Source organism: Magallana gigas, chromosome 6 (assembly GCF_963853765.1).
Source record: "Magallana gigas chromosome 6, xbMagGiga1.1, whole genome shotgun sequence".
NCBI lineage: Eukaryota > Metazoa > Mollusca > Bivalvia > Ostreida > Ostreidae > Magallana > Magallana gigas.
In genome coordinates this window covers 10,116,743-10,129,473 of record NC_088858.1, presented here as the reverse complement: position 1 = coordinate 10,129,473, position 12,731 = coordinate 10,116,743, and the positions used below count along the sequence as shown (strand labels likewise).

At 34.8% G+C, this 12,731-nt stretch overlaps 1 pseudogene; it reads left to right on the top strand.

Annotated features, from left to right (window-relative positions):
• The first annotated feature begins 7,440 nt into the window (after nt 1-7,440).
• Nucleotides 7,441-10,835, top strand: LOC136276127 (uncharacterized; annotated as a pseudogene).
• The last annotated feature ends 1,896 nt before the right edge of the window (nt 10,836-12,731 follow it).

Sequence of the window (12,731 nt, the reverse complement as noted above, 5' to 3'; positions counted from 1 at the left end):
CAAGAAAATTATATCAAAATATGAAATTAATTTACACAAAGATGTCACTGCATAGTTTTCAAAGTAGTGCGAAGCGTAATGTTTGCGCAAATAGTAGAATTCGCCGAATCTCCTAAACTCTGAGATGAAAAGTCAGGGCTATACATACATAACACAACGTACAAATTTAGTGGTTAAAAGTAGGCGGCTAGAGTCGGAGGAATCTCAGATAATCCTAAGATATGGAACGCCTCAACTGCCTTATGAAGGTAATCTTCATAATATGATGATACTTCAACATTACTACATGATGGTACTTTAACATTACTTGCTGATACTTCAACATTACTACATGATGGTACTTTAACATTACTTGCTGATACTTCAACATTACTACATGATGGTACTTTAACATTACTTGCTGATACTTCAACATTACGTGATGGTACTTTAACATTACGTGATGGTACTTTAACATTACGTGCTGATACTTTAACATTACATGATGGTACTTTAACATTACATGCTGATACTTCAACATTACTACATGATGGTACTTTAACATTACATGCTGATACTTCAACATTACGTGATGGTACTTTAACATTACATGCTGATACTTCAACATTACGTGATGGTACTTTAACATTACGTGATGGTACTTTAACATTACGTGCTGATACTTTAACATTACATGATGGTACTTTAACATTACATGCTGATACTTCAACATTACGTGATGGTACTTTAACATTACGTGATGGTACTTTAACATTACGTGCTGATACTTTAACATTACATGCTGATACTTTAACATTACATGATGGTACTTTAACATTACGTGCTGATAGTTCAACATTACATGCTGATACTTCATTATATGATGATACTTCACTATGCGGTGGTTCTAAAAATAGGGAAGTTTTAACATTGGGCTGTTTCTCTGTTTCAGAGATTGATCATATAGGACTAAGGTCCACTGAGACTAGTTTGGATATTGTCAAAAAGCTGGAACTACAAATAATATAAAACAGGATTCTGCTTGAAAAATATATGTTTTTGAGAAACTGTAGATACTCAGATTATGAAAACCACTGGCAAACAATTTGTGAGAAATTATAACAAGTTTTATGACATATGTGATTGCTTAAACTATTCTCTTTTTTTTTTTTAAATTATAATGACTTGTGAACAAATATACATGTACCCCCTTTTCTATTGTATTTTTTTTATCTTCTATATCTCCCTTTTTCTCTTTTCATTTACTGCTATTTTTTTTATATTTATATATTTTTTTTTGCAAGAAAACACGTTTTCACACTACACGGATAATATATTTCCTTTAGATTGATAAGATATTACAATATGTAGAATCTTGAAATGTATGAAATATGTCTGAAATATGTGTGTATGTGGATTTATGTGTAAAAAAAAATAAAAAAAAAAAATAAAAAAGCTGGAACTGAAGAAGTACACAATACGCTACAGCTCATGAGAGAGGATCTCTACTGAATAAAAATATTGTCGAAAAATACGATTTGTTTTGGTGCAATGTATTTAGGCAAACGACAACCACACATGCAACTTATAAGATCATGCAAAGGATAAAGCATTGCATTGCTGTTGAATCTGATTTTAGCAGTTACTGTACTGTTGAACGAATCAGTGCTTTCATTGCCCACTCTTTTACGTGGATCTCCAGGAATCTACATGTAACATGAATGACAGAAGTATTTGTTTAGGAGCTGTTCGCTCTGACTAAGCGCCAAAAGATTGGGTTCTGAATGCACATTTTTAGACCAAAATTCCCTGAAGGACTTTTGGTACCCCCTGATTTTTATGCGCTGAGCCCCAATGAACTCACAATGCAGCCATTCTTTAAAATTTAAAATGACCCATTTAAAAGACGACACTTAATCAAATAGTAGCATTTGTTGAGTATCTAAACTAGTTTTAGTGGATCTTAGTCCAATCTGATCAATCTCTGAAACAGAGAAACAGCTAAGTGTTAAAAACTTTACAGGCATCCACGTGTTCTGAGTTTTAGTGTATTTCGTTCCCTAGGCGACGCTTCCCTAACCCTATTTTTAGAACCACCGCATAGTGAAGTACCATCATATAATGAAGTATTAGCATGTAATGTTAAAGTATCAGCATGAAATGTTGAAGTATCAGCATGTAATGTTAAAGTACCATCATGTAATGTTAAAGTATCAGCATGTAATGTTGAAGTATCAGCACGTAATGTTAAAGTGCCATCATGTAATGTTAAAGTATCAGCATGAAATGTTGAAGTATCAGCATGTAATGTTAAAGTACCATCATGTAATGTTAAAGTATCAGCATGTAATGTTGAAGTATCAGCACGTAATGTTAAAGTACCATCATGTAATGTTAAAGTATCAGCATGTAATATTGAAGTATCATCATATTATGAAGATTATCTACATAAGGCAGTTGAGGCGTTCCATACTAAGACTTTCACGTTTTCGTTGGAAACACATGCATATGGTCCACGTATTGCAGTCCTTTTTTAAAGGACAGCAACTCGTTCCATGTCTTTTTCTGAAGCGGGCAGCTTATTAATGTATTTTTTATTTGCAAGAGTTATTCCCCTTTGATTAATTGATTCTTGATTATTTTAATTAATGTATCCAATATTAATCAATTATTGTGATGATTATTTTTATACAATAATAAATAGTATATGTAAGTAAGATGTTTTGCATAAGTAGTTTTAGATTAGATCGGATTAGTTTGTTTATTTTTGATTTCCAATTTTTAGATACTATGAATTATTTTAGGCCGGCACATATATAGGGACAGTGTCTGTTGCAATTTGGAGAACGACTATTAGGGGTAAAACTTAAACAGATAATGCTAGAATGAGTGTGTGGACTTCCATGCTCGCTCTAATCTTCGTGTGATTTAACCTACGATGTAGAGTGTGCGGTCATCCCTGCTCTGTATCGCATTAATGCAAGTGTGCGGTCATCCCTGCTTGTATTGGTGGTGGTTGCGGCGGAGCACTAGTGTGTGGTCATCCCTGCTGGTGTTCTGGATTTTCTGGCGCAATTGTGCGGCAATTCCTGCTTGCGTTGTTGGCGTAAGTGTGCGGTCATCCCTGCTTGGGTTAACGTTGATACCTGTTCAATTGCGTAGGTGTGCGGTCATCCCTGCCTGCGTAACGTTGAGTCCCTATATATGTGCAGGAGCGATAATTAAAGTCTGCACTTGTAAATATTGGCACCAATCAGGGCTATCCGATTCTATCTCGGGTACGGGCCCGCGGGGATCACAGGCAGTGACCCCCTTGCACGTTACATTTCTATGCTAAACTTTGAAACCCTTTTAGGATTCCAGTGTTGGTGCGGAGGTCACAGTTCTAACAATACAAGCTTTGGTGTAAATATAGATATTTCTGGTACTGTGGTAATTGAGAAAAAAAAATCAAAACACACAGCCTGTTTTACGGATTCGTGATCATCTCCATTTTAACGGTTCACACTTTATTTTAGCAATTTAGAATCCCCTTTCCATAAGTAAGTGTTGTCAAATTTGGCCAAGTGGATTCTAGAGAAGAACTCAAAAGTGTAAAAAGTTTACAGACAGACGGACGGACGGACGACAAACAACCGGTGATCAGAAAAGCTCACTTGAACCTTCGATTCAGGTGAGCTAAAAACATAACTCTCTAACATCTATTCAATTCTATGAAATTAATATAGTCTTAATTGTGAAAATGCTGCAGTAAAGAAATATTGGCAGGTTGCCTGAAATGAACGTGTTCAACATCATCATGACGCCACGTGGTGTTACAAAGTCTGTATTACGTAATAAAATGACAAATGTCAAACATATCATGTTATTTCAACATCAATTTTGAAAGAAAAAAAAAACAATATTAAAACCGAACTTAAATTTTAAAAGGAACCATTTCAAAAAAGTATTTATACAATATTTCTTTTTCAATGGAACATGAAAGGAGAAACCGTTTTGGGAGAGAAAACATAATGTATAAAAAATTTTGCAGTAGATAATCTATCCAGATTGAAATTTGATACTTAAATGATGATTTTGAAATCAAATCGCCAAAAAAAGCGGTTTAACGCGGAAAATACAATGCAAGCCTTTTGGATAGCTGTTATAACGTCTTTCTGAAAGGAGCCTCAAGAGAAGGCGTTATGACTCTTTTTCGCGTTGTTACTATACTCTGTCCCGAGTTTTTGCTTCCACCATTTTTTGCTTGATACTTCAACAATAGTAAATACCTTTGTGCTCAAACTACGTTCATCCACTAATATGAAAAATGTCCAGATTATCTGTTTTGAAACGCCCCCTCTACCGCTTCAGGTTTCAATACACATCCAAAAATTGAAAGTATACGGAGATTTTAACACTGTGCCGGATAATTATGCCAGTGCCAAGGTGGCATTTTTGCACCCGCTTAAGATGCAGTTTTGAAAAAATCCATGTATACCAAATGATAGACCATTGTCTAGAGAGTATATAACCACTTTTGTTTTTAGTGTGTTTCACCTGACAGGTGAGATATTTACCTTTAAAAATTAATATCCTATCGGAAAATGATAATTCCCATAGGAGAATTGACTCTCCTAGAGGAAATATTGACAATCCTATAGGAATTTTTTAAAGACCTGTAGGAATTATATTTCCTATAGGAGAATGGTAATTCCTGTAGGAATTGGATTCAGACATGTAGTTTTCCTATAGGATATTAAGTTTTCCAATCGGATTTTATCAAATCCTATCGGAATTGAAATTCCTAAAGGAAGTTCTTCTATTCCGATAGGAAATTTCAAATTACCTATAGGAATATTGATTTTCGTATGGGAAAAATTATTTTCCGATAGGAATTTATTTTTGAAAGGTAAATATCTTACCTGACAGGTGAGATTCACTGATAACAAAGGTGGTTGTTAACTCTTTAAGCAATGATCTATCATATGGCATATTTGAAATTTTTGATATATGCAGCTTAAGCGGGTGCAAAAATGCCACCTTGGCACTGGCATAATTATCCGGCACAGTGTTTTTTGCATTGCATCAGCCATTAATAAGCCCGGATGATAACGTTAAAAAATTGCGCGATGTATTCCGAGTGTATTCCGAATGGAGAAAAGATGTAAACATTTCCCATTATAAATCTCCGTAAAAAAATTGTTTTCGTTCCTGTGAAATTTTATGAGTGAAAAGGGATAATTGTTCAATGAAGATATCTTGGATATATTCCCTTTCATCGATTTCAGTTGTATTTCTTTCACAGGTATGTGTATTTTTATTAAAAATCATCAAAAATTGATGGAAGCAATAACTTGGGACAGACTATAATTTTATTTCTCAGTTAGATAAATGATACTAATAAGCTTTCGTATATCAGAATGCAAACGTCAATCATTTACATCTTGTATGTACCTATTAACCCAACCAACCCTATCGTTTGTCGAATTCACGTGTACAAGTCCCGTGGGTACTATAGTAACAGTTAAATTAAGTCCACTCTTAATATATAGGAGTGTGCTTTTCCGATAACAAAAGACGAATTTGCGTGTTTTTATAAACAAGAGTACGTGAAATGACAAGTATTCCATAGAAATGTCTCGATCTTTTCTTCTGTGTACTTATGTTTCATATTCTTTCGCTTTTCTTACTTTGATATCAAAGTTCAACGTCTTAACGAGGCCGAGTACAGTTCGAGTACGCACGCTCTCGCGCAGCGTTTCATTTGCATTGTGACGTCATCTTTTTGCTTGGTTGACGCCATGGCGTTATGGTTTCAACTGCAGATATTCAGCGAAATTTGCCGAAAATAGCTCGTTTGAGGTGTAAAATTGATATTATATTGTAGAATAAAAACACATGTCTTGAAGTATAAGCTATATTTGGGCTCGGGTCTAAAACGTATAGAGGGTTCAGCAAGCCTAGCTCTCTGTCACGTTTTCTTACCCCGCCTGATATAGCTTAATACATGTATTTCAAGACAGTATCTATGTATTTTATGATAATGACCCTTAATATGTGATGTTATATATCTATTTATTAATTAAATATGTCTGAATGGTTTAATAATACTATAAAGTTCACCATTTCCGCCTTTATCAAATAAAAAATAGCCATTATCTGACAAATCTGGGAAATTGGGCATACAAAAAACAACTTTGATAAGACCCCAGGAACAAACCAGGAGGTAAAAGGTTTTTTTTTATTTGACCATTTGATTCCTTTTAGCAATAACTTTCATATGTAGAACAGAAAGAGAAAAGAAGTTTTTTAAAAAATGTAAAAGAAAAAAAAATGTGCAAAATTGATACATTTCAAGCAAAATCCCATAGGGTCCTAAGTTAAAAATTATTAATAATCAACCTTTAGATGACCCTGTAAACAAACGATTTGGTAAATGTCTAATTTTTTCATCTTAAAATAATAATCATTTCAGTAGAAATTTATGTAAAAAATTTCATTAAAAAATCTGGAGCAAAGCAAATTAGACCAGGGCTGCGTTTTACAAAAGAACTTACGACTTACGACCAAATTAATGAATGTTTATTAATCACAAACTAATCAATATTTTATTGTTATAATTGTAAAATATAATTATGGAAATCAAAATAGGTGTAAATAAATGGTTTGATATAAATTTTGTTCATCAAAGACCGTTCCATGAGACTGAAAATATTTATGACTCTGTCGTAAGTTCTTTTGTAAAACGCAGCCCTGGTCTCGTAAATATCATCCTCAGTACGTTAAATTATGTTTCTTGTTTTACGTTAGTACATCTACTATAAGTACATGTATACTGGTACTGTACCAGTTATCGGCTAAGACCAGTTATCGGCTAAACTGAGAGTTCGGGTTTATAGCGCGCGACTATCCGAGATTTTTTAATTTGGTCGTCTGCTCCGAATAAAGAAACGTAAGTTTGCTTAAAAACTTTCTTGAATATCCTTTAAACATTAGCTTAAACGATCATTGTTTACCATCTTTGCACTTTCAGCAGTGGGGGAAGTGACGTAATAAGTTAAAAATAGACTATGACTTCTGTAATACGTTGTTATATATCCCTTCTTTGATTTGACATACAATATCAATGCATACAAACAAAAGGAAATCGCTGAATTATGAAAGATTTATATCGCAGTTAAACGCCTAATTCGACAACATGTTTGAATATTCAGTACGATTTTGTGTATTACCGCATGATACCAAAGGATTAATTTTATGAGTTTTGTTTATGTATCATAACCCTTACGACCTTTAGTCTGACCCCACAAAGGGACATAATTCGAATTACAATTACATAAAATTAATTGCATCGATAAAATCAACAAACCAGTACATGCATGCCACTCTATCTAATCAACTTGAACTTGCATAAAATACACTATCAAACTGTTTTAAAGGTAATGAAAGACAATAGATATTTTTTTTAAAATTGTAATTATATAAACAAAAAAAAGAAAAATATATTAAGTCCCATATCCAATTCTCCGCCATCTGTATTGCCCCCGTAAAATAAAGTTGCATTCATATATTTTAATATTTATTTGTGTATAAAAAAAAAAGAGAAAGATGAACAAAAGAAAAAGACACCAGTACCAAGAGGAATGCTTCCATCGGGCTGTGAGTGATGTAAGAACAAAAAAGTTAAATACTTATCAGGCTGCTCGAGAATACCAAGTGCCTAGGTCAACTGTGTTTGACCACATAAAAGAAGAAAACAAGATAGAGAGAACAACGCCAGGTCCACCACGTATGCTTACCGAGGACGAAGAAGTGTCTCTATTAAATTACATTAAACATATGGGAACAAGAGGTTTTCCCGTGTCGAGAAAACTATTGAAGGTCTCTCTTTTATTGATATAATTATGTTGCTAAAACATAAGTACACGCTTTCTTAAAATTATACACTATTTTATACACCAATTTCTACTTTAATTTGAATATTTTGAAGGGATCAGTCCAGTAAATTTTCTTCAATGTTTTTTTTTTAATTCAATTTAGTCGTTCGTGGTTGCAATAGTTAAAGAAAGTGGACGAAACACATTGTTCAACCTAGAAAATGGCCCTTCAGATAAGTGGTGTCGGCAGTTTTTCAAAAGACATCCCGACATTTCGGAAAGAGTTCCCGAGGTGCTAGATAACTCTAGAGCTAGAATGTCCAACTGGACTGTCATGAACCAGTACTTCAATCTTTTGAATAAAACTGTTGAAGACTTGGGCCTTAAGGACAAACCTGCATAGATATTCAACTGTGATGAAAGCAGATTTAGCGGTACTTTAAAAATGCTAACTCATATTGCATGACTATTAAAATACAATTTCATGGACTAAAAAACTGAAGATAATTATACAATAATTATATATTTAAAAGAAAAAGAAAAACTAGGGTCACACCAATTTAATTTCATATTTGTAGGACATCAGATGAAAACAAGTACTTAACATGGAAGGGGAAATTAAATAGAATTTACGATTAATTAACGTGATTTTTTTAATATTATTTTATTTTGTTTTCTTTAAATATGAGCGCGTGAGTCCGACGCATGAAATTAAATTGGTATTGCCGAGTGGATGATTTAGCGGTATTTACACATGTGATATTAAAAAATACAAAATTTCCCTCAATTACAGGTAAAGAAAAATGTCGAAAGAAGGTTTTGGTTGGTAAAGGCACACATGCGTACCAGCAGTCAAATCTTGGACACTCGCATTGTACAGCGCATGTTTGTGTCGCAGCTGACGGCAGGGTGCTTCCAACTTACATAATCTTTGAAGGAGGTCTGCCCCACAGGAATTTTACGGACGGGGTTCCTCCAAGCTGGTTGTTTGGTTCGTCCGCCAGTGGCTACATGGATAGTGAGCTTTTCGAGTTGTGGTTCGATAATATTTTTCTGCCGCACTGCGGAAGTAGGAGACCAGTTCTTCTCATCTTCGACAACCACGATTCCCATATCTCACTGTCCCTTCTTAAAAAGGCAATGGCTAACGACGTCCATGTCATGGGTTTGCCGCCACACACAACCCATATTCTGCAACCCCTCGACGTTTCCATTTTTGGCCCTTTGAAACAAAAGGTAGCATCACTTGCGGCTTCTGTTGGATACGTTAATCCAAATGCCATAATAGGGAAGGCTAAGTTCCCAATGCTTCTGAGGTACAGAATCACGAATATATGACGCAATGTAGATATTGTTTCTAATACCGGTACAATAAATAACAGACACGTAGCATCGTTTTTGAAAAGGAGGGGGAGGGGGGCGCAGACTCGCCAAAACAATATTGACAAATAATAAAAGAATGAATTTACAACTTTTAAAAACCATGAAAATCCTTATCCGTGGGGGGGGGGGGGGGGGGGGGGTTAGCATACTGTACCTATAATACAATTTAACTCGATTTCACTATTGCATCCCTTCTTTTCCACTTCATTTTTTTTTACATGCTCCCAAAAAAGGGTGGTGGTAAGCAACTCGATCCATGTTTATTCACTTTTTATATGTGTAAATTTAAGAAATTGACTGCAGAGAGAAAAGTGAATGGGGCAGCACCCCCCCCCCCCTTCATGATACGTGCATGAGTAATCCTTAACTTATGGTATTGATATAAATACAAGGAGATTAGAGGATTTTAATAATTTTATTTGTTATTTTGCTGCTATGAAAAGTTCCGCCATTGACCATATCTGCACGCCAGCACGGGTGAAATCGGGTTTCATGAAATGTGGCATTTATCCAATAGACATTGATGCCATCGACAAGACACAAATCCTACCAAGGGACTTTCCTGACACATCGAACAAAAAGCAAAGCGAAGATTTCATAGAGAGTAAATGAGCAATATCTTATTAACACATACAATATCTGAATATCTATACATGTACTTTGATACTTAATTAACCTTACAAACTCGTTAATACATGTATGCTATGCATGGTATATAAGAGAAAAAAAACTATTCATTCTTTTATCGATCGATCTAACTGTTGATTGATTGATGATGTTTTGCTGAAGAAATTTTGACCGGAACAAGCAAATCATTTTCAAAATGATTTTTTGTCTTGAATTATTAGATGAGGCAACACCAGAAACTATCTTATGTCATAGCTGTGGAACAGGTCTCGAGATAGAGACGAAGAGACTTGTTGCTACGAACCCCCTGGTCACACAAGGTCTCATAGCCGACTCCCTGGCAAACATTCTGATGCCTCCAATTGATCAGAACCAAAACGGCCAAAAGAAGAAAAGCTCTAAAATAATAACAGAAGCAAGAGTTCTTACAGGTTACCCGAACCATTTTCAATATCTTTTGCGTTATACAGGCCTTTCAGTTTGTATTAAAGCCAGTTAATTATTTTTAGCAAATTGCATTTGTAAACTCCAACATTATGATAAACTCACTATCATTATTTTATCATTATATTGAAATACAATTTTTTCATGAACGTGTATTTAACACATAACAGGAGAAAACGTGATCAGGTTGCTGGAGGAAAAGGAAAATAAGGCTCGAGTTTTGGAGGAGGGAAAGGAAAAACGTAAAATTGACCGAATAAAAAAAAGAGAAGAAAAAGAGCGAGCGACAGAGGAAAAAAGATTAATGACAGAGGAAAAGAAGAAAGAAAGAGAAAGGAAAAGACAAGAAAAAATGAACGAGAAAAAACAGAAGCAGACAACCAAGGGACAAAGAAAGAGAGAAAATGAAAGAGGAGAAGAGTAAAAAGAAACTCTGGATTAATTTGTATTCTCTATATAAACATAAAATAAATATTTATATCGCAAGGAACCATTCTCGGAAATTTATTTCTTTACATGTACATATCAGTGACGTCGGAAGCAGATTAAAAGGGGGGGGGGGGGGTGTTAGACTCATCATAAATATTGACAAGAAAGAAATTGGGGAGGGGGGGGGGGCTAAGTTACCCCTTTTAATAGCCTCCCCCCCCCCCCCCCCGGTTCCGACACCTATGTCTTTGCATATCGTACTATTTTTTTATAAATCAATGTGATTACATAACGTAAGGGAAATTATAGATGAGATCCGAAAGAATGACCTCGGGATTTTACGTCTTTTATCATGTAGCCGATAACTGGTACAGTGAATCGTCAAAACTCGGCAAATTCGGGTTGTGCTAAAAAGCACAAAAACAATATATTTTGGGTTCTGGGTAACGATATAACCTTACAGATGGATTAACAAGGAGTACACTATTTAAAGTATGTCAAGTTTTATCCAAAAAAATTAATAGAAATAAGAAAATACGAGAAAGAAAACGTTAAATTTTAGCCGATAACTGGTACAGTGCCAGTATTGTTATCAGTCTAAATCTTTATATATTAGTGGTTGGATATCTGATAGCCGAATTTACATGTATATCAAACCTTTGGGTATTAACGGCAAGAAAGTGATCACCAACTCGCCGGATGATCTCTAACCATTTTCCGCGATTGGTCGCATATACCCCACCACCAACACCGAAGGCCGGTGCAAACCTGGGTTCATAATCGTAAATATCGAGATCATGACCGTATCGCGACTCACTGTAAACCAATATTTTTTATATGTAAAAGATCTTAGCTCAATTTTTAATTTGTGCAAATCTGCTGTTTTCTGGGGGGGTTTTTCGGGGTTTTTTTCTTTTTGTTGATCACTCCTGGAATCTCACCCCCAGTTTTTTTTGTAGGATCGTGTCCATCCTTCAACATACTAAGGTGGAATAACACCTCTGATCGAAATGCTCTGAACGTTTTATGAAAAGAATTTTATTAATGGCAAAATGTAACATACTCAAAAACCGAGTGGATAAATTGTTGGGCTTGTGATTCGTACATCCCGAGTTCGAATCCCGCAGGGCATTTGTTGTTAATACTGAAATGAATTTTTTAGATATTCATTTTTATCCCCAAACTGCAAAAAACATTATACGATATCGGTCATATTTGGCCCCCATTATTCGCCCTTTTATTAAGCGCTTCATGTACATTAAATTGTATTGTTATACTTTCATGTTAAATACTGAAATCTGATTGGTTAAGACGCAGTTAATAATATTTACTATTACCCTCAGCGTTAGCAACGCACTTGGCAACGGGTAACATTAAAAAATGTTACATGCGCGAAAATTATGCGCGTACGGTTCGCTGTAGAATTCACGTTATTCCTATATAAAAGCAGTAAAATTTTCTTAAAAATTTTGAAAAAGACATTCAGTATAACAAAATAAATAGTGCCTGTTTGGGAGGATAACAGTTGAAACTGACACCCCTCGAAAACCATTGTCAACCTCCGCTTCGCGTCGGTTGACAATGGTTTTCTCGGGGTGTCAATTTCAACTGTTACCCTCCTAAACAGGCACTATTTATATAATGTTATATTCTAGAAGAGTTGATTTTACATATTTGTTACCTATTTATTTAAATTTCTTGCACTCACTGGTAGTTTATGATGTCAGAAGTTACGCAATTTTTATAATTTAAATAAAATCATTCAAATGATTGCATGTTTCTCATCTTTGAATGGGAAACATAGAGCGACGCTTTGAACAAGTAAAATATTTTTGTCTTTTATTAGTTTTGAATAGATACACCTCTGATGAAAATATTTTGTTTGTTCAAGCTTGTGCTCAGTGTGCTCTGAAAGAAAAACTGTTTAAAAGCAGCCGTTTTCAGCTACAAATTGGAAAATGGCGAGAAGAGGTTAACTTTATGATGTCATATTTCTAAATTGTGGGCTTT